The sequence below is a fragment of the Balaenoptera ricei genome, chromosome 13, assembly GCF_028023285.1.
Source record: "Balaenoptera ricei isolate mBalRic1 chromosome 13, mBalRic1.hap2, whole genome shotgun sequence".
Lineage (NCBI taxonomy): Eukaryota > Metazoa > Chordata > Mammalia > Artiodactyla > Balaenopteridae > Balaenoptera > Balaenoptera ricei.
In genome coordinates, this window is record NC_082651.1 from 21620192 (window position 1) to 21644522 (window position 24331).

The following is a 24331-nucleotide window of genomic DNA, read 5'->3' on the forward strand; positions in this document are numbered from 1 at the left end:
GACTCAACCCAAAAGATAAAGATAAGTAATTTCAGTGACTCACAGAGGTCCTTCTAATCTTATATTCTAAAAAACTAGGTAAGCCAAGAAAACTTTTTTTAATTCCTCCAATAAAAACTAACATTTCCAAATACTTGCTTTTATCATTTAATAATAAAACCAATCTATTTTGTAATACACACACACACACACACATATATAAAATACCGTTTCCAGATTTAACAACTGGAATCATGTAACTCAAAGAGAGGTTACATAATTAACATAATTTGGGGGGGGGGGTCAGTGTTTAAAGCTACACTTGTCTGGCTTGAAATCCCATTTCATTGCACTATTTTACATAGAAGAAAACAAGGGATGTTAACACTTGGCTACTTTTGCATTGGAGAATAGCTAGGGTATCAGGGGCTGCATTTCAGGCAGGCAGGTTTGAGCACCAGAGAGTTTCAGAACACATACTCATCACACATCATTTGAGTGCCCAGTTTATACACAGCAATGTAGCTAGGAATATATCAGGGCACTGGTTTTATTTCAAGCACTACAAGAAGCCATCATTATCATATATGTTTGAAGATGCTCTAGACCAAAAAGTCAGCCATGCCTCCTACTTTTCAGATGCATGGTGAACCAAGAATAAAAGGGCTAGTCGGGTCAGTACACACAATGGTGCATTCTGCCAGGGAGGTCAAGGTTACCACTACAAATCTTCTGCAAACTAGATAGAATTACATGGAAGAGTATCTCTAATCCTCAGTCACGGGCTCAGCTGTAACCCTGCCAAGTTTCTAAGCAAATGGTGGTGGCAGATCACATTAAATGACAGAATTGGGACAGCTCGATACAACCTATAGTCTTAGTCCATTCAGGATGCTATAACAAAACATCACAGACTGGGTAGCTTATAAACAATAGGAATTTATTTCTCACAGTTCTGGAGGCTGGAAGTCCAAGATCAGGGTCCCAGCATGGTCAGGTTCTGGTGAAGGCCCTCTTCTGGGTCACAGGCCGCTGACTTCCCTCTGTGTCCTCACACGATAGAAGGTACAAGCCGGCTCTCTGTCTTTTATAAGGACGTTAATCTCATTCATGAGGGCTCTGCACTCACGACCTAATCACCTCCCAAAGGCCCACCTTCTAATACTATCACATTGGGCATTAGGATTTCAACATATGAATTTTAGGGGGACAGAAACATTCAGACCATAGCACCTCTCATTAGTATTAGAAAATTCACTCATAGAACTTGTTCTATTAATGATGAGTTGGAAGAGTATTCTATTATATAAAGGATAATGCACTACTTAATCAGAAAAATAAGGCAATGGTAAATAAACCTACAAGGAAGGACTATAGCCTTATTCTCTTTGAAACTTGAGGTTAATGTGTCTTGACAATAATTGGATTCAAAAATAGAGACCTTTACAAAAATTGTAATGGACCAATTTATAGAACCAGAAAGGTGTCAGAGCAGGTGAATTTCTTAAGTTTCAATGAGAAATTAAATCCTCACAACTGCCAATGAAAAGATTTACATTTTTCACATTTGTTTACTTATTGAGCTCAGTCTTTGAAAGGAACTGCATGAAGTCTTTCTTTAGTCAAGGTCAGTGGAAAACACAGTGAGCTGTGTTTGAAGAATAAGCGTTTATCTTATCTTCTGAGTAACTGTTATATTAGTCGACCTTGGCAAAGCCTAATGTGAAAAACACTCTTGCCAAGTGGAAACGACACATAACCAACAATGAGAGCCAATGCTATAGTCAGAATTCTGTCCATGATAGAGGACATGGTATCTGTTTCTTACACAAAAAGAAATACTTCTGAAGGTATGAAAATAAAGTTATATATTCAGACACAATTCAAATAAAATAGAGCAGTTGAAATGTTAAAACAAAACAAGGAACTTCTTAAATGAGATGGCTGATCGCCTTTTCTAAATTAGTGATAAACCCATATTAATTATTGAAACATATAACATGAATGGGAGATCTGAAGTAAAACTCTCTTTCATGGCTTAGTGTGAAGCTAACTTCACACTCACCTCTCCTTCCCAGCACTGAACACCTCCGCATTCAGGGGCACACATGGCACAAGGCATGGGGGCAGGGGCAGAGGGTAGGCTGCTGGCTGCTTTCTCAGCCACTCTGTACTCCACTATATGCCCTTAAACAACAGTTTTCACATTTTGCTCTTAAAAAGGCAAAAGTAAATTTGCCAAAAAAGAAGAAAAGAGATAGGAACGGTTTTTGTTTTTTGTTTGTGTTTGTTGTCACCTACATAGCTTAAAACACTGTGTTGCTTTGCAGTCCCATTTGCATACAAAAATATAACCCACAAAGGAATGGGCTCTAAGGCAACAAGAGCACTACACCCAACTATTAACCAGCTGAGTGACATGGGGCCTCAGCCTCTGCAGGGTGCTTTTGGGTTTCATCTTTAAAATGAGGAAAGGCAATTACAGTTGACCCATGAACAATGCAGAGATTGAGGGTGCTGAATACCTCCCCCATCCAATAAAAAATCCCTGTATAACTTTACAGTTGGCCCTCTGTATCTGTGGTTCCATATCTGAGGATTCAACCAACCATCCATCTTGTAGTACTGCATTATATATTTACTGTAAAAAATCCACATATAAGTGGACCCATGCAGTTCAAACCCATGTTATTCAAGGGCCAACTGTATATGATTTCGAAATGATCTTTAAAACACGCTGATACCAAAAATCAATAGGTTTAATATCCATTTTGCTCTCTGGATTTTGTTTCATGCCTCTTTTGGGTAGGACAAGGCAAAGCCACAAAGAAAGAAAACAAAAAGAGGAAGGAAACCAAGACCATGGAAGTATCACCATTTCCCTGTTATGAAATAAGAACAATAATTCCCATTTCTGTGGGGCTGTTTTGAGAAGAGGATTCATTTAGATAAATAGAATGTCTAGTGCAATCTGATGCTTTGCATGAGGTAAGTCAAGTCTCCTTTCCTATTTTTATTTTTTACAGAGGCATTCATATAGGAACCTTGACAACTGAACAGAAGTTGGATCCAGAACCACTAGGCTATTTGATTCTGGTATATCAAAACTATCTCAATAAGTCAATGTGTCAGTCCCACCAGAAGGCGACATCTAGAATTATCCCTGGGCTGATCTCAGTGTTCTCTGAAACACAGTGCACAAAACTATATTTTAACAGTACGTAGCATATGTCCTCTCAAAATGTTAAGGATCTCCGTACATACTTTTTTTCCCCTAAACAATCTTAAAGGAGATACTTCCAGCAATTAATGCAAACTAATGTTGAGTGATTTTCCTCAAATGATGCTGCAATGTCATTTCACTTCAACATATAGGAAGCTCTTAATACTGTTTCTAATATATATCCTCAGCCATTCAAACAAAATCTCATGTACCATCAGACATCAATGTTTATGAAGAGGGCCCAGCAGATGAGTGACAAGCAAGTCTCCATCCATCTTTGCTAAATGCAGCCAAAGCTTTACATCAACAGTATGTTATACTCCAATAAGAATTTTTTTAAAAATCCCCTTCAAAAAAAAAAAAAAAAAAGTATGTCACATTGAAGAATCAGACAGCAGATCAAGTATAACCATTCAACAACCAAAATCTATTTGAAGAATTTATATTGACACATAGTATAAAATACTAAAAGACACAACTATAAGAACAAGTTGCAAATTGCTCTCACTTCCTAAAGTAATAATAATTCTTATTTATCTAAACGTCCCTCATTGACTTGAATCACACATCCAATGTACTCTATTTCTCCACTTTTTAAGCAGTAACCTTGGTTAAGGTTCTCTATAAGACTTTTAGTTTTAGTAGGAAGGGCACAGCAGTCCTTGGAAGCAGACCCGGGTTCTACCTGTCACTCTCCCAAACAATGGTAGGATCCCTAACCTTGCTCACAACATAAGGTATTTGGTATAAAGAGTTAATGAATGAGTGAATGTTATATTCAGTGACGTTATGATAATACTACAAGGTGAAGCTTGAACACTTTGATATTTGGCCTTCTCACTACCTTATTTCTTTTCTTACATTTCATTGCATTCTGCTATTACAATCTGGCTATGGTGTGCTGCCTAGATCCCCTTTTCAGGACCGAAATACTCATTTCTCCAGATATTAGGAGAGATATCTATTGGTGGCTTATGTCTGAGTCCCTGTCTGGAAATTGCCTTTGACTGCAGGAAGATGCCTTGCCAAGGTTATGCCTTCTCCCCAGGGAATGACTGCATCCAGTGACTGCTCCATCTAGGGGTTCAAAGATGTGGTCCTTTTACCTCAAACAGAACAACTCTGAGAGACCATTCTAACTTGAGAGTTCCCGGTGGGATCAGCCGAGGATCAGTCATTTATAAAGGCAGCCACACAGTATAGAAAGGGGAAAACTAGACATTTTGAGAACTGTTAGACACAGAGTATGAAATGACATTGCTCTCTAGGGACATAATAATAACACCATTATGCCCTCCCCCCATTAGAGTGGGGATCTCTGGGAGTCAGGTAACAGAAGGAGTCCTAGTTCAAGTCTGGTTCATAGCAACTCCACTGGGTCTATGGATCCAGCCAGTGAGCAGTGTCAGTGGTCCCTGAAAGTATAATTGAAACAAATATACTTGCAGATAGCAGAACTCCCAGTCTGGCTCACTGTCCTTTAAAATGAAATGTTAGAGAAGGAAAGGCCCAGTAGAAGTCTTGGATACTGCCCTCCTCCTTGTTCTTTCAAGATGGTGTATAAAAAACAATATCCCTTAATAGGGGGAATAGCAGAAATTACTGTGAACCATAATGTTCTAAAGGATCTAGGGGTGTTGTTCCCATCATGTCCCTATTTATTTCAGAAGACTGACCTCTACAAAAACCACGTGGGTCCTGGAAGATGGCAGTAGGCTACCACAAATGTAATCAAGGTGTTACCCCAAGTGCAGCTGCAGTGTGAAATGTGGTATTTTTACTAGAACAGATTAACACAGACTCATGTATGCAGTCATTGAACTAGTGAATATATTCTTTTCTAACTCTCTTAAGAAGTATGTTCAGAAGCCATTCATATTTACATGGGAAGGAAAACAGCATACATTTATGGTCTTGCACTAGGGTAATGTTAACTCTCTTGTCTTCTGTCACATTGACGACTGAAGAGAGCTGAACCATCCTGGATGTTCTGAAAAACATGACATCTGTCCCCTATGTCAATGAAATTAAGTTAATCAGACCAGATGAGCAAGGAGAAAACCTGTTTAGGGCTCTGCAGGCAGCATATTCCATACTTTAAGAATCCTGCCCTGATCCATGTGCCAAGTGTCAGGGTAGTTACGGCAACCCTAGGAACTAGACAATAAAACTCCACCCAAAGACATTTAAGTTAATTGTTTTAAAAACCACTCTGTTGGCTAAACCACGTTTCGAATCTCTATGTTATAATACCCTACATTTTAAGACAGTAATTGAGATATGAAAAAGAGAATTTAAAAGAATCAGTTTTTGCATGAGTAATCAGAAGTAGATCTGAGTTCTAAACCATTATTATATTTTGCATGACCTGTGGACACAAAATCCTCATGTCACAACAGATCTTCTTCAGGATAAATAGCCTTTTCTTTAAAAGACATTTCTACGCAGGTTGGCAGCACTGGCCATGGGTCAGCCTGAGTGCCTGGGAGTGGGGGTAGGGAGGTGACACGGAGAAGGCTGCAGCAGCTAGACCGCGGCACGTGTGAGTCAGGTCAAGAGGTGAAGGCACTGTCGGGGCAGGCCAAGCCAAACCGCACCTGCCCTGATGGGAAGTGTTGCATTTTCAGGTCTCTCCACTTACTCAAGAAATCTCCATCAAGAAAGAGGAGGCAACAGAAGCTGAGTTATGAACTGTCTAGTTCCCAACACGGGTGACCTTCAGGAACGTGGCTGTGAACTAGACGAAGGAGAAAGAAGTAAGAGCTGTTGTACGCTGCTTAGCAGATCATTTACAGAAACGTGACGCTTGAGAAATACAAGGACCTCGTTTCCTTGGGGCATCAGCTTTCCAAACAGATATAAATCCTCTAGTCAGAAAATGTGGAAAACCAAGGCTGATAGAGAAAAGGAATCACCAAAAGACCTGGCCAGATTCAGAGACTGTAGTTAAAATTACATCATCAATTTTCAATAGTAACACTTCTGAAGATAAAAAGTTCTATGATATTTAAATGGAAGAAATGGTAAGAAATGAGCTCTGGTAACTATCATGAAGAGTCTGGTAATGTGAAGACAAATTGAACAATTATTGGAAGAATGAGGAGAGGCACTTCAGGCAAGTTGCATTCATACAAAAGAAAGTACTTAGGAGAGTCTATGGAAACAGTAAATATTGAGGAGATCATATTCTTCCTGCTCAGCTATGCTTAGGGAGTAGGTCTGTAAAATATGGCTTGTGTTAAAAGTTTAATACATAATTTAGCTTAGTGGACATCAGGAAAGCTATGTAAGTAAGAGAAATAAATATAGTCAAATCTTTTGTTAGAAGAGTCACTTTGTTCAATTTGCAAGAACTCCAGCAGGAGATAACTGAACAAATGATAGTGATAACTTTCTTACTCGTAGTACATCCCTTGGTACATGTGAGGGTATAACTAAAAACACAAGCCCTATGAATGTAAAGAATACAGGCAAACCTCAGAGATACTGCAGGTTTAGTTCCAGCTCAATGCAATAAAGCAAATATTGCCACAAAGCAAGTCACACGAATTTTTTGGTGCATATTATAGTCACATTTACATTATACTGTAGTCTATTAAGTGTGCAGCAGCATTTTGTCTAAAAAAACAATATACATACCTTAAGTAAAAAATACTTTATTCCTTAAAAAATGCTAACCACCATCTGAGCTTTCAGCAAGTCATAGTTTTTTTGCTGGTGGAGGGTCTGAAATACTTCGAGAATTAACCAAAATGTGACACAGACAGGAAGTGAACAAATGCTATTGGAAAAAAATGTCACTGATAGACCTACTTGGTGAAGGGTTGCCACAAACCTTCAATTTGTAAAATAACACAATACACTGAAGCATGATAAAATGAGGATGCCTGTATGCAGCTAGAGTTCTCACTACACTGACATCACATAAATCATACTAGTGAAGAACCTATGAATGTAAAGAATGTGGAAGTATGTCCAAGTCTTTACTGCTTCTATCTTTTTTTTTTTGCACATTGGAGAACTCATACTGGAGACAAACTGTAAACGTGCAATCAATGTGGGAAAACATTTTTTCATATCTATAGGCTTATTGGAATATAAGATAACTCATACCAGAGAGAAACCTTATGAAAGTCCTGAATGTGGAAAATCTTTCAGACAGAACACCCACTTCATAATGTATCAGAGAACTCATATGTAAGAGGGAGTCTCTGTGAATGAAATGAATGTGGGAACTCTTTTATTTTTTTAAATTTATTTATGTAATTTTTTGGCTGCACCGCCACACCACAGGACTTGCAGGATGTTCTCTGACCGGGGATTGAACCCAGGCCGTGGTAGTGAAAGCCCAGAATCCCAACCACTAGGCCATTAGGGAACTCCAAATGTGGGAACTCTTAAGGCCAAAAATCTCATCTCATTATGCACTACAGAATTCACAATTGGATGAAACCATGAATGTAAAGAGTATGGAAAATACTTTGAAACTGTCACCTTTTTTTCACATCAGACAACCCATGCAGGAGAGAAATCATATGAATGTCATCAGTGTGGAAAATTCTTTAGCCAGAGTTCTGCCCTTCTTCTGCATCAAAAAATTCATATGGAGAGCAATTATATGAATGTTGTCAATGTTGGAAAGATTTCATCCATAAGAAAACCTTACTGAGCATCAAAGAATGTATACTGAAAGAGTATGTAATCAATGTGGAATTTTCTTCAGCCAGAACTCTCTATTTGTACTCTTGTTAATGGCTTTAACACTATTAGGTACCAGAAGTCATACTGGAGAAAACACTTATTAATATAATAAATATGAAAAATTAGTCACCAAAATTTTTGCATCAAAGAAATCATTTTGGAGAGTAGCTCTGTAAACTTCATCTATGTAGAAATATTTTAAATCAATAAATCATGTTATTACCCCTACTATGCATTAGAAAACTGGTCCTGGAGAGAACCACACATACACATACACACACACACACACACACACACACACACACACACATGCACATTACATTTCAACATTGCAGTAAACACATACATCAGATTTTCTTCTTTCCAAAAATTCCATTAATTCATATAAAAGTAATTGGTCTGGAAGCATTTTTTAATTGATGTACAGTTGACATACATAATGTTAGTTTTATGTGTACAACACAGTGATTCAGCATTTAAATACATTAAGAAATGATCACCACATTAAGTTTAGTAACCAGCTGTCACCATACAAAATTATTACAGCATTATTGACTATATTCCTTACACTGTATACTACATTCCCATGACTTATTTATTTTATAACTGGTATTTTGTACCTCTCAATCGCCTTCACATATTTGCCCAACCCCTCACCCACTTCTCTCTGGTAACCACCAGTTTGCTTGCTATAAGTCTGTTTCTATTTTGTTTTGTTTGCTTGTTTATTTTGCTCTTTTAGATTCCACATAGAAGTGAGATCATATGGCATTTGTCTTTCTCTGTCTGATTTATTTCACTGAGCATAATACCCTCTAGGTCCATCCATGTTTGCAAGTGGCAAGATTTCGTTATTTATTATGGCTGAGTAATATCCCATTGGATACTACATGCATCATATACTACATCTTCTTTATCCATTCCTCTGTTGATGGACACTTAGGTTGCTGGTCTAAAGCATTCTTGACCAAGACTTAAGGCTTAAATCTGAGAAGGAACCTTTAAGTAGGCAAGTTGCTGTTGAGAGATGATCCAGGTTCATTATCTTCTTTAGAAAGACAAATAAATAAAAATGCTTCTGCAGGGAGTGCTGTTGCTGAGAAGGCCAAGAATTGTATATAGTTCTTAAGATAAAAGTAGGAAAATAATATTCCAGTGAGTTAACATGCAATTGTTTACATGACTGCTCCACCTTTGAGACATTGAATAGGTTTTAATCTGTTTGTCTGTTTTTAATCTGTTTGTCTGCTCAAAACCACATTCTGGTTAGCAACAGAGAAATGTAAAGCAATCAAAGAGAAATACATACTACTCTTAGTATCTCTTTTAAATATATCTGCATATGGATAAGAATTGAATGAACACCTATAGATAAATGAACAGAAGTAATTTAGTAAATAAAAGGATTATAAGGAAGTTTCATTTTATAGTTTATTCAGAACTACTGTAATAATATGGTGAATAAAATTTTAAATATTTAAAAAAGGATATCTAGTTTGTCTATAATAAGGTCAAGAAAGCTTGGATACAACTTGCTAGGAAACTGTCCTGTGAATTCTAAGTTGTTTTAGGTCATGGTTAGAGTGCTATTCTCTGGGACATGGTTTTAAAATTCCTGAGAATTAAAGAACCCAGTAATTCTCTGTAATTTGGGACCTAGAAGAAACAATAGACAGTTCAGGGAAAGGTATCATTTGAGTGGAAACACGTACCTGGATAATATACATAGTAATTGTGCTCAAATAATAAACACAACACTGCATAAGCTGCCCCCATGCCCAACCATTCTCAACTTAGTCTTTAATCTTCAAAAAAAAAACATAGTTAAGAATAGAGACTTGAGCCTGACTGCCCAGGTTAAAACCCCACCTCTTCCCCTAACTAGCTGGGTGATCTTGGCCATGTGCCTGAATTACACATCTCCTCTTTTCTTAAATAGGGATACTAATAGTACTGATCCCACAGGTTTATTGTGAGTATTAAATCAGTAAATAAATGGCTTAGAATGGTGCCTGACACCTATTAAGTGCTTATAATTACTATTAATTTATTATATTTATTAATACATATAATTAATATTTATTAATTTTATTAATATTATTATTATTGCCCTAGCCTAATTTAAACCTGCTTGAGTACTTACCTCACTTCCAGTCACACATGTTTTCCCCCTTTGCTGAAATCAGGAGTTTCTAACTTGGGAGATCCCTGACCTTTTGTGGGTATATGGATTCACTTTTGAAAATCAGTAAACCACTTTTAATATTAATTTTAAAAGGAAAAAAAGACATTCTCCAATTATACAAAAGTATTGTTTTCACTGTTTTATCATCTTAATATATTGATATTTAAGGTGTTGATGTAGTTAGGATACCAGGTCAGCTGCTATGACAAAAGGCAACAGAGCAAGTGATTAAAGAAGGTTTTTCTTTCTCATGTAACAGTTGGAGCGAATGCAGTTCATAATTGATATGGTTACTCCATGTCATGGACCCAGGCCAGGCTCCTTCTATCTTATTGCTCAGTAGGCAGCTTCCATCTTGTGCTCTAAATCTCATTACCATAACTCAACCCAGCCTTTGGGTAGCACGGAAGGGGAAGAGGAGTCATGCCTTTTCTCTCTAAGTCTAGGTCCTAGAAGTTGCACACACCATGGTTTACACTTTATTGGACATAACTTAGTCAATGATCACATCTAGATACAACAGAGGCTGGGGTATATATTATCCTACATCTAATTCAGGGATTCCATTCTTTCCAAAGGAAGAATGTGAGAATGCATATGGGGGCTAAAATGCTGTCTCTGAAACAGTGGTATTCTATGAAGCCCAATTTAAATATCATATAGATATGTGGAACTAAAGAAAAACCTGAGTCTGCATGACCTGTAAGATTCATATTGATATTATCCACTTTAAACAAGAATTTATAATGGAAACATAGCTACAGTGTTACATATATGATATCATAGCATTCATCAAGACATGGATGATATTACTAGCCTAGTAATCCTTCTAGGATTAATTGACGTATTGCAACTAAAGCAACCACTCCCAAGTAGGCACTCAATATAGGTTTGTTCTCTTCCCTTTCATCTTCCTTCTGGATATCCCTAGCCTGTCGCCAATTAAATAGAACCATTATCTTATGCTCCAACTGGAGTATAATCAGCTCCTCCCTAGAGAGTAAACTGTTGGTCTTCAAAAGGAGTCTTTTAATTGACAGCCACTTGCTTCCTACTGCAATGTCCGCCTGTCTGAGCTTGGAAGTCCACCCAGAACTCAAGGAAAGAAAAAAGCCAAGAAAATATTTCTGTTAGGCCACGTGGACTCTAAATACCTGCTAAGCATTTTCCTTGGTGACCCACAGAATTTAAAAAGTGATCTCTATCTCCATACTGTGCCCCATGAAAAATCCATCCTCTTAATGTCACCATGAAATAGCTCTGAAGATATTATACACTCCTACCATGTCACTAACACCTAGTCTAGCTGTTCCTGAACTACTTATCAACAAAGCCACATGAACTTGTCTACATCTTCTACACCATAGAAGAGACTTGTATTGGCATCCAACATAGGAACTAGTAGAGTTATCTTCTAATCTCAGAATCTCCCCACTTGATGGAATTACCAAATTCAATTTTGACCCATTCCCTTTCTCCAAAAGAATTTGTTTCAACTGCTTCACTTACAAAAAAGAATGTCATATTTATAGGTTCTCATGCCAAGAAAGCCACTGTGTGCTATGTCTCTTAATCTCAGGAGGTTATAGACTGACTTTTCTGGAACTGACCTATACATTCAACTGATGTATTACAACTATTCAGTTGCCTTTTTCTACTTTAATAATTTTATAACAAGAATTCTAAATTAAGTAGTCTTTTCTTTATTATTTAATATTTCCAAAATTTTGATGTTAATAAAATTTTGATTTCATGATAAAGGTATAGAGTAGACCTGGTAAAACAGATAGATACAATGTATTATTCCCAGATAGTTCTGCAATATTGTGTAGCTTATGAAATAATTTCTATTGTAAAATCACATTTTCAAATATGGTCATCAATAAAGTGATCTGCTCATTTTCTAGTCAAGTATAAAACCAATGCGTTAAAAATCGTCCAACCAGGTTGATGGAAGTAGCTGAATTACTGAAAACGACTTGGCAGAGGGAAAATGGTGAATACAAGGTAGTCAAAATAATTGACCATAAATAAAAAGAGAGCATTTATAAATGGTTGAAAAGGAATTAGAAATTTTTAAAAACATAGGAATTCTATTTTTTAAATGACAAAATACACATCAAACTATTTTGATACTAAATTTACTAAACTCCTCCAAATTCTGATTATATGTTAAAATTTCACAGCAGCATATTAAGGGCAGAAATGCATCATGATGAAAAACAGACACTAAATTATAAATGTTTCTTCTTCAAAGTTTTGACTAATTTACTAGGACATAGTGAGATTACCTTTTGGGAATAAATAAATGAGTGTGTGTATAAGATTTCCCAAAGTTAAAATAGTTACATTCTACTCTAACATATGTAAGATAATAATTTATGATAATGTTTCAAGTACTGTGCTATGAATTTTATGTACATTATCTCTAATCATTATGACAACTCTGCAGGTTAGCATTATTACCTCATTCTACAGATAAGTTAATTAGGGCCCAGAAATGCTCATTAAATCTGTCTAGCACTAGTGTGCAGTGGAGCTAAGACTGAAATCTAGGAGTTTTGCTCCAAAGCTCAAGACATGCAAAAAAATGGAGATATTCTGTTTAAAAGTTTGCAACTTAATTTCAAAACATTTGATTCACAGGAACCAAAAAGGTCAAATAATAAATACAAAAAGGAAAAGTAAGTTCTGCTGCTTAAGTTTGCAAAACTCAACACAAAGAATTCTAAATAGAATAGTTATTTTAGAATAAATCATTTCCTTTTAATGTCAGATAATACAACAGTGCGTTTTGTAATACAACATTTCTTTCTTTCAACATTGAAAGGCTGACGACAATAGCCTATACAGGGGGATGAAAATGTGGGCTAATACTGGCAGTAGGAAATTGCAGCAGGCAGACAGAGCCCTTCAGGTCATCATGGCAAGTCTAATAAAAGTGCTAAGAATGTTCACACAATATATAGTACTTTCAGTCTAAAAGGTTAGGCATTTTTCAGTTGTAGAAATATAAAGCATAGTTTTTTAAAAGCTAAAGAAAAAAATAAATTAGAAGGCCAGAAAGCTTTCAGTTGAATGGCAGTATTAGTTTTCTAGCATTATGAAAAACTATCACCACAAGGACCAGGTCAAATATTCCATAAAAATCATGAAGATTGGGGAAATGCAAATTCCATACATTCTCAAAGGTACCATTCTAGTAAACTGAGGCACTAAGCACTATGCTATCTATTTAATAAACTCCTAAGCCCTAGGAATTTGGGCTAGATATCAGGAATCCACTCCATTATTAAGCATATTGTCTAGTACAAACTTCAAAGGTTGAAAATGTTGACAAAACACGCATACATAAGCACAATTACAATTTTAGATTTAAAACCTAACAAAGAAATATTCGCTCAGGCCATGTCTCATGAACATTTTACAAGGTACAAAATCACAGGCAAACAAAACAAAACCCTTTGATCAATATGACATTAAAATTACACATTTAATCATACCAATCAGAAAGCTATTAAGTAAATACTGCCAGTTTCCTACTCTCTAGACAGCATTAAGATGTCTAAAGCAGCTTCTCTGGTCAAACCTGTGGTAAGTAGGAAAATTTTTCAATACTAAAAAATATTCAGAAAAATGAATAAATCATTAATGACTTAAATGGTGTCCAGAAACTACACAAAGCACACTCATAGAATCCAACAGTTTTTTTTTTTAACTTTTAAGTGACTTCATTAATATATAAGAAAATTGAGTCACATATAATTCATTTATATATTTACCATGAAAAATATTTACTTTAGCTTCTTTGTAATGAAATCATCTATTTAATGTACTAGTTATGAACACATAGCTATTAATTAAAAATTTATTTATCCTGTGAATCAGCTAAAAAAAAGCAAGTGGCCTTCATACCATAGTTTAGGGGACCCCAGTGTAAAAGATTACAACAAGAATGCAATGAAGATTAGTATAATTTTGGCTGAGGAGACTTAAAGTGTGGATATTCCAAATGGAGAGTCAGCTCAAGCAGCAACACTCTGTTTCTGTTCTATTCAATTTAAGGACATATACTGCACTTACTCTGTGCCAAGCACTGTTTTAGGTGCTTTACAAATATCAAGCTCTTGATTCTCACAGCAATCCTAAGAGGTAAGTAATATTATCACCTCCATTTTACAGATGAGACAGTTGAGGCACAGAGAGGCTCAGTAACTTGCTCAAGCAAGTAAGTGGCAGAACCAGCATTTGGACCCAAACAGAGTCCACACCACTAAGATGTGCTGCCTCTCTTTGAATGGTCCAAACCTGGCCCGAAGATTTGACGTGCATTTCTGTATTCCCTCTTTGTCTTACTCATTCCCTTTTGTGATACAGGCATAATTATTATTTCATACAACAAATATTTATATAGGCTCTTGGGAAACAGCAGGCAAAAGCAGACATTGTTTCTGTTCTCATGGAGGTTGCAGTCTGGTGGGGAAGACAGGCATTATAGAATAATTACACAAATGAGTGTATAACTGCTAATTAGGAAAACTGCTATGAGAAAAAGCACGTGACGAGGAACCTGATATGGTCTGGGTAGTCAGGGAAGGTTTCCTTGAAAAGTGACACCAAGCAGGAGCACTAAATACATTGTCATTAACCAGATGAAGAAGCGGGGGAGCTAGAAATTTATAATCCCTCTAATTTCCAAGCAGCCGAGGCCAGCTGAGGAGCTTATTGAAGCAGGAGTGAGCGGACAGATCACTCTAATCCATGTCTTAGGGACTTTCAAATTCTGCCTAGCAGAGGGGTCCATACACGTATGATGAGATGACAGGATCAGACAACTGAAGGCAAACATAGGCCCAGCTGGGGGTAAAGGTAGCACTTCGAGACCTCCTTTTCTCTTCCTCTCCTAATAAAGCCCCCCACTACTTATTATGTTAAGGATAAAAGTGGGAGGAAATTATGACTAATGCAGAGGGACTTTTGTGAAAACTTAGTTCTTTCAGCTGTTAGAATTGACATTAACTACTTCCATGGCACCAATGGGTCTCACAAGGTCGAAAAAGGTTTACTGTGAATTAGCTTTATCTCAAGGACCTTCTGTTATCTCCAGCATTTGAACTGGCCTTCTCTAGGTCTCCCTACACTTCCTAAACAACCTCTTGAAATGTGAAGACCAATCGAGTCCACAAGAAAAGTAAAAGTTTGAACAATGATGCATACAGCAGAAAGGCCACTTCCTGCCATGTGCATGCCTCACTCCTATTAATATATTTCTCAATAGTGTTGGTTCTGTTTTTTTTTTTTTTAATAACAGCACAACACTGCTGACTCACATTCACCATATGGTCCTCTTGGACTCCCAGGTCTCTGTCTGCTGTACTTGTGCCTGCCTAGTTAGTCTTTTCTTAACCATTATCTGTGCAATTACTTGGATGTTTTCATGCCTACGAGAACCTTGGGTTTATCCTTATTGATTCTGATTTTGGTTTCAGCAGATCACCTCTAGATTATGCCATTCTCAAGCATGCTGCCCTTGTTCAGGTCCCCATAAGACCTCACCTGACTTACTACAAGAGCCTCCTATTTGATTTCTCTGTCACCACCTTTCCCAATTATGATTCTCTCTTTGCACAGTCATCATGTCATGCTTCAGACATTAGAACATATTAACTAGACAGCTTCCCCTTGTGGAAAAATGAAGCCCAAATCCCTCAGCTTAGCATTCAAAAACCTTTACATCTGGTCCCAACCGTTTCCCTACCAAACTCTGAGCCCACGGAGCCTAAGTTATCAAGTACACAAGCCTCCTTACCTCTCCACAACATTCCCTGAGCTCCTCTGGTTTTGTTCGTACTCTCCATTTTTTCCCGAATGCCACCATTGCCAACCCTACCCCCTATTTCTACTCTCAAAATCTTCTCAATATTAAGGCCACCTTCCATATTTTTCCCAATCACCCCATTCAACATGTCCTGCCATCCACTGTGCTTGCACAGTATTTTGGATCACTATTTCAAGCCAGCAGTTGCTCACGAATTCTAAGGGTCACTAAATATCATGGCTGGAATAATAAGGACTGGCCTGCTCAAGTTCTGAGAGAAAAAAAGGGGGGGGATTAGGAAGAAATGTAATATTTTTAGATTATAAAAGTACAGTAAGTATAAGGTTCTTAAAGATACTTCTTTTTGATACTTTGCGGTTAAAAGTACAAACAAGGTACTTCCCTGGAGGTCCAGTGGTTGACTCCATACTTCCACTGCAGGGGGCGCGGGTTCGATCTCTGGTCGGGAACTAAGATCCGGCGTGCCACTCAGCACAGCCAAAAAATAGAAAAAAAAACAAAACAAAACAAGTTTTTTTATTTTTTTTTTTCAAATAATCTTTGTTATGTAACTACTGCTGCAGCGTCATCCTTCTATAAGCTGACAGCTCCACAATTTTTAGGTTATGGAGAAATCACCTTAGTTGCCCTGCCAGAAAGCCAGTTGGGTTTTACTCAAGTTGGGTTTTCCTAAGGTCAGATATGTGATTCCTCTCACTATTGGAAAATACTGAAAAAAATTCCAGAAATAGACACTGGAACCATAAGAACAAAAGGATAAAAGGATTAAATGTGGTGCAACGACATAAGAAATAGCATGAAGTGACAGGAAGGCAAGAACAGAGCATGGGCAGGGCATTCTGAGAGAAGAGATGACAAAATCCCAGAAGAGCAGAAATCTGGGGGAAAGCATTGGGAAATAAAGTAGGATTATTAGTACTGGGTTCTAATTTCTAGAAATAGTAGTCATTTCATGGCAAGGCAGATTGGTGGATCGAGCAGGTCAAATCACTCAAGGAGTTATTTTCTCAATTCATCAAGAGAACCACTTTCAGTGGAGTTTTTTGAGCCCACTACATACATATAAAAAGGGCAGAGATGCTGCACAAAAGAATGGCCAATTCAGCCAACAATGACAAAGTGAGATGAACAACATTAGAACCCCAGGTAAAGAACAAAAGGCAGATATGAAGACCAAGAGATACAGGTGAACTTCCACTAAAATCCATGGGGCCAATGTAGTAGGAGAGGATGAGCTGAAAGCAAATGTGTGCACACACTGCCTCCCCCCCCCCCACACACACCCCTTCCTTATAGATACTTATATATATTAGTTTAATCACTCAGAAAACCTTGCTGTAATTTTTGTCCATATTGAACAATTTTATTAGTCAAAAAATATTTGTCACAATTTTGGAATCTTAAAATGGTAGTGTAGTATCAGGGACAGCTGAATCTATTTGGATCTTACCATTTCAGCTGAGGCTGTATTATCAGCTAGGACAGCCTATTGAGGAATTGGATTGAGTGAATCTGCCCACACTTTTCCTAGCAATCCGGATAGTGACAAACCATACTGTTTGTATCTTAATAGGGATGAATATATAATCAAAATCAACAGAACAGTGATCATGCCATCGCCTGATTAATTCCACCACTCAGCTCTTGACAAACTACAAAAAACCCTAGCTACTCAGGAAAGTGAGCTAGCAATGTGAATTCAGATACAGTTTTCTATTATGTCTGACTGTTTTGATGAAAGCCTTAACTTTTGGTTTCAAGGTTCGTAGGATTCGCTGGCAAAATAACCACTCTACACTCAGTTAAACGAGAATTTAGAGAGAGTTTATTGAATTAACAAAGATTACAGTATACTAACTAAGAATAGTATAACTAAGAAAGAATAGTAAAGACAGAGGTTTATACATCACTGAATTGGGGAAGCACCTACATCCAGATACAAGTAGCGCTGGGAAGTCACTTGAACAGCAATCTGGAGTCCCAGTTGGGAAGGTCCCGGGCAGTGCATCCACCCCACAGGTGAGACTTCAGTTTGCCACTCGAAAAGCCCAGCTTTTAGCATCAGGCCGCAGGCTGATAACAATCAGACTGCAAGTTTTCGGTTCTGGTTGTTGTCATAAATGCCTTGGTCTTAACTTGTAAGTTTTGGAATGTTCTTGATCGCCAGGGGCTGGCCAGACACTCAATGTGCAAGAAGTCCCATGACTTACTCTCTGTCTTATCTAGTGGTTTACAACGTGTTCTGGCGCCACCCCTGCTGGCCTGGGTGTAGCTCAGCAGTTTGGCATGCAGCCAGCTTTAGCGTCATTGTCCGGTCAGAGAGAGGCCTGGTGCTGCCTCTGAAGCCTGAACAAGACTACTTTAGTAGCTTCCCCAACACTGACTTTTTGGCAACCTCTCTTCCCATTTCAGCAGACACCGCTCAGTGCCCTACGACCCTGGGCCAGTCATTGCAGGTTTGGCCTCTCTGAAAATTATTTATCCACATGGCCTCTCCTCAAGAAGCTTGGGTACCATCTACTCAACATGATAAATGCCTAAATCAGGAGAGAAATAGAGAACTAGTAACTTATGTGTCTTTTGAGACATTCCAATAACATTAGTGATATTTTCTGGCATGGCAGCTCTAATCATGGTAATTGGGTGGGCTTTTTCTCAACTCATCAACAGAACTGACAACGTGCAGTCATACAGGAGCCTGGGAGAAAAAGAAAATAAGAATCTTAACTTATCATCACTATCTTTAATTCTTTCTGGAAACACCCATTCAGCACCTTGTTTTGCTCTCTCTTCATATTTGATCAGTCTCTTGAAACTCAAACTCCACTAGCATTTATATCTGATGTTACTGTTTTTTTTTTTTTTTTTTTTTTTTTACTGTTTATTTTAAAAAAGATTGTTTACTTAAAGTAAGATTGTATCATTATACAGTAAGAATAAATGACTCACAAAGGTGGCACAACTGCAAAATGCCTACCTTTATGTTCTATTTATCACAACTTTTTCCTGATTATAAATTTTCTTTTTTCCTGATTATAAAAGCAAAACATTTTCACTGGAATAAAAGCTTACCCATTTTTTTTCTGCAAAAGGGCTTTTTACTTACTGATCTGTAAGAGGTCATTAACTACAAAATAGACTAAGACTTATACATAATGTATTTCAAAATTTTTTTTAGGTATATAGTTTACTACTTTATTTTGTCTTTTTTTTACTATTTAAAAATGTATGTCATATTTAATCTATCAGTTGTTTACTTTTAAATTCCTTCCTTTTTTATGCTTAGAAAGGCCTTCCCTACTTGCTATCAAATAAATAGTAATATATATTTCTTTCTAGGTTATTTCTGCAAGAATTTTTCACAAATTAGTTTTTCAAATAATTTTTACCAATTGGCCATAATGAGATAACACAGAAAAATCCAGATATGGAAAAAAAATTACTCTAAAATTGATATTTTTTAAAGAGGAGCCTGTAACGACACAAATGGAAAGCTACTTAAAATATAATTGAGAAGTTATCACAAAGTCATGAACAATGTTATATTTGAGAAATTGGAGAAAACAAGAACAATATCAAAAATGCAATGAGTGGCTCAGGACAAAAACCACTATAGGTACTAGAACAAATACATCTGTGTCTAGATAGTCATGGGTTAAGAGCAGCAAAAGTTATTTGTAAATCATTTTTATAATAAACTAATTTTCATCTATATCAGCTTGCAGAATAAAAATGCCTGTTCACAAGTTTCCATTTCATGTCAATTAAGTTGAATAGAATATCTGTTGCTAGCATGACAGTAGAAGGCCTGGGTATAATCAAACACCGCAGGAAGCTATATAAACTGATCCAACAGTTACAGCAAACAATATGGTCATAATCACTAGAGCCTTCAACTCCTATCTGTAGTCTTAGGATTTGTATGCTGATTTCTTAATAGAAAGCTATGCACACAAAGGTGTTCATTTCTAAATTGTTTGCAAATGAGAATCAGAAATAATCTAAATATTTTTAAATGCAATGAAATATATAGCCATTAATTGATAATTACAAAATGTATATAATAATAGGAAACTACTTATAAATTTTATAAATAACCATATGCATGGCATGGTTACAATAAAATGCTGAAAATGAACATGAACAATCCTGAAAGGCAACACAGAAATGGGGACAACATATGCCACAATGGTGACACAAGGGTTACAATTTCTCCTTTTAGAAAAAGTTCCTTGGCTACAATATTATTTGTGCAACAAAAATAATTAATAGAAAGCTTTATAAATGCCTCAGATCAGTTATTTCCTCTGGTGTATTTTGCAGGATGCCAGTTTTTCCAGCAGGAGGGTAGACTGTTAGAGTTGTTTTGTTTTTGTTTTTTTTGTTTTATTTGCCAAATGACTATAGGTATCTGGATGTCTGATATTTAAATGTAGTTCAACTGCATTTTGTTGTTTGCTTTTGGGGCTGTTTATTTGCCTGTTTACTGACAGAAACTCTCAAACACTATTAAAAAACAAAAACCAGCAAACAAAAAACATCATTTCCCAAGTTTAGTTGCCTGCAGAACTTGCTTTGAATGAAGCATTGGTCAGGACTAGTCTCCCACAGAAGACATAGTCTCTGTGCTCTTCTAGATACTCCCAAATCATTACAAACGTATGGCATTATTAAGATCTTAACCAGTTTAGGGGTTACTTCTGTCACTCATAATCTATAGCATAATTACCAAATTATGTATTCTTTAATGAACTCTGGTTGATAAAATGCAAACGTTATGATCTTAGATAATTATGCAAGACTATGCAACACAATAACGCATGGGAACTCACTGAGTTTTTTCTAATTCTCAAAGAATAACTGTCAACTTTTTAGATACTGTAATGTTGATATTTCCAAATACCCTCAAACTTATACAAACTTCCAATCACTTCCTGTCTTAGAAGGGTGAACATACTTAAATTCAGTAAGTTTACTAAACTACTCTCATACTTACTGAACATATATTAAATTACGGACACAGACTGAAAGGGATACTTAGATGAATATAACTTATCCCCGCTTTAAAGACATTCACAGTCAACTGTGTCGGCTGAGTAGTGGGATATGTAGCCAGGGCAACAAATACAGCAATAAATCTAAGACAAGGTGTAACATAGGTGGGGTACCAAAAATGGACCTAGATGTTAGGAGAGTGAGATGGAATCATTTTAAGGGCTCAGATGCAGGGTCATCAAGAAGGGAGGATGCATACTAGATGGACTTAAAGAACATGTAGAATGTCTCCTGGTAGACAGCAAAAATGAGTCTCAGGTGCCCGTGAAGGAGAAAAAGGGTATAATGGGTGAGCAATGTTGCATACATGCCAGCACACAGGGTTCACATAGAGGAGCATGCGAATATAGTTTTGGAATAAGAGATTGACTTTGGAACATGCGAGCTCTGAGTGGCAGGCTAAGGTACTTAGATTTAATTTGGTAGCCACGGAAGTGCACCAAATGTTTTTCAGTAAGGAAAATTAGGACTATGAAAAACTAATCTGGTGCAGGCGTGTGTCAAGATTAGGAGATGTAACACTGGAGAACTGACACTCAGGAAAAGAGAGAGGGAGAGAGGGTGAGGGAGGGAGAGAGAGAGAGGAGATTCAATTATGTGACAGGAGGACAGTATAGAATTAAGTAGCAGCCTGGAGGTTTTTGGATGGTTCAAAAATCTATCATCAGAAACCAGCAAGAGAAAGGAGTTTAGAAAGTTCACATGTCAAGAATAATCAATGATGGTGAAAAGAAATCAATTATTTAACCAGGGGAATGTGGTCAGAAAGGAAATTTTAAAAGGACTGAAGCACATTCAATGAATCCATCTAAAATCATCTTTAAATTTAATTCTATCACAGTAGTACTTTTGCAAAATAACACAATCATAATATACATTTGGAGGAGGAAGTAAGACAAGACAGCATTCTCTCTCAGCAGCCAAAATCACTGGGGTCAGAAAACTCCAAAAAGCTTATTTAAGCATCTGTGAAGTCACTCCCTAATCCCTAGGGCAGAATTACTCCCTAGGGATTTGAGTCCACCTCTATAATTTTATTTCCTGAGATAAAGTAGGTTGAGAGGGCAACATTTGTTGATCCATTAACCCTGTCCATTTTAAGAGAAGTGGAGCAGAAATTGGTTACTTCAGCATCCTCAAGCACACTATGATATGGTGGGAGAATTCTTGAGACTGGAGAAATCATTTACCAAATCCAGTGTATGTGACACATTTCAGGAAAGTCCTTTAGGTCTTTTCAATATCATTACTCATTTAGTGGGTTAATATTTAAAATATTTATTAATATTATTTTAGCAACTCAAATATCATTTTTAGAAATGCAGTAACACCCCCTGCATGCATACTCCTGTGTCAATACCTACACATCTTGCCTATCTAGGACCCTAGGCTACTATTCTTGGACACCTTGTTATCTACTATTGCAGGTATAAGGCAAACGTGCAAGGAGACTGTTTCTGTTGCCATGGAAATATCATTTAATATCCTAATTAGTAGGTATATAAATGCAAAACCATAACATTTGCTTATTTTCCAAGTTTGGCAACCGAGTCTATTCTTCATGTCTGAAGACAAATTCCTAATGTCTTCAACACTTTTTTTTAAAGTAAGAATTAAGAACTTAACCTGTCTGGCATTTTAATATTTACAAATTGATTTGTTGTACACAAGAGAAATGAGAGAATGGAACAAAAAGCATATGTAAGTCATTAATTCTTCTCCTTGAACAAACTATATGAAAATACCTGTTTACTAACAAATAAAAACAAGTCGTGGCATTAACTTTAAAAAAGGGATTTCTTTAAATCATAACTTCCCTTATAGTTAGGATTTACAAAAGGTAATGATAATTACAAAACTGGACTTCAGCAATTTATCCGTCATCCAAAGCAAGGCATAACTGACATCTTCTTTCCACCCCTCCACCAAGTTTTGTCTAATTTGGGCTTTGCAATCAGGTAGAAATAAGAGAAATTGTGGAGATGAAGCACAAAATTTTAAAAAGTGGTAGCATTCTAAAACTCACTGCTTTCTACCCAGTACCTAATTTGCCAGTGAACTCCCTACGCCCAGGCTCAAGCTGCTCCATTGAAAATGAAGCAAACTAAACTAAACTTTCCCTTTCTACTACCCCTTCCCTTGCCTTTCAGCATCCAACTCTGTCAGACAACTTTGGAAACACACAATTTTCAGTTTCCTTCTTTTTAGTCACTCCTATTTCAGATTTCTGAGCTGACCATTTTCCTGAAACTACTTTGGCGAAGAGCATCATGACATCAGCTTCTTATTGAGCAAACGGTGTGGCCTCTCTTTAGTCTTGACCCTCCCTGATCTCTGGACAGCATCTGGTGATCGCCTTTCGCCTCTGGAAACAATGCATACTTGGGAAACTCTTCTCATCCAAGAAAAAGTTGAGGAAAACCAATTAATGGTGAGCTCACCTCCACCCGCTCCCACAATAAAATCACGATCCCTCTGCCTGTGCACAGAACAATGGTGTGAAAACAATTTGGCAGGGGCCAGATATATGGAGACATGTTTCCTCTTTACTGATAAACTATTTCTGCTAATTATAGGGGCACTATTAGAAAAACACCTTTATTTTTGCTGGAGACACAGGCACACTGTTAACAAGAGATACAGCTTTTCCCTCCTACTGAAAGCATATTTTGCACAAACCACACATAAGAGTGACAGTTAAAACCTTACCCGTGCCAATAATCGATTAGTGAGTGTAGTGGTAAAGAATGTAACTAGAAGAAAAATTCTGCCAGTTTAAATATCAAAAATCAGGATGCAGAGAAACCAAATCTAACACCACAGGCAGCCTTCTAAGCAGACCACGCATTGGTCATGGGGTCATCATTTGGCTGCTGATCTAGCCACGTCTCACTGCCTCTTCTCATCATCAGCTGAGCTAAGGGGGCCCCTAAGACCAGGCTGCATGACTTCTGAAATCCTAAAGCTTTGGCCACAGAAGAGCCTCCCAGCTGACTGTGCCATCTTTTACCCTCCTTCCTCCCACTGGCTCTCAAAACCCAGAGACCTCATGGGTGGAAGCAATGAACAAATGCAAGATTTTATTTTACAGTCTGCCTTTCTTTGCCTCTGTATGTTCTGGGTAAAAATCTAAACCAAGTGTTCAAAGTGAGAGTAACAGTTCTCCCTCTGCCATGTTTTGTTTTGTTTTGTTTTCCCTTTGCTGATTTCCTTGACTTCAATGGTAAATACCCTGACATATTTTCTCACTTTCTCATTAAATGTTTTTTATTCTTTGTTTTTCTCTTAAGTGAGTGGTGTTCTTGGGAAATCAGGATCCCATATTTCTTATAGCACTTCATCTACTCTG

The 24331-nt window shown here is 37.1% G+C and overlaps 1 protein-coding gene across 3 annotated transcripts in view; it reads right to left on the reverse strand.

Moving 5' to 3' along the window:
• The window catches only part of CTNNA2 (catenin alpha 2), a 1194816-nt gene that overhangs the window by 1153761 nt on the left and 16724 nt on the right, over positions 1-24331 (reverse strand). Inside the window, exon 1 of one of the 3 annotated variants that reach the window (XM_059943642.1) lies at positions 931-993. The exons of the other annotated variants lie outside the window; for them this stretch is intronic. The gene's annotated coding sequence lies outside the window, so the exon portion shown is untranslated. Of the gene's footprint in view, positions 1-930; positions 994-24331 lie in introns of those variants that run through there. 3 annotated transcript variants of the gene reach the window in all.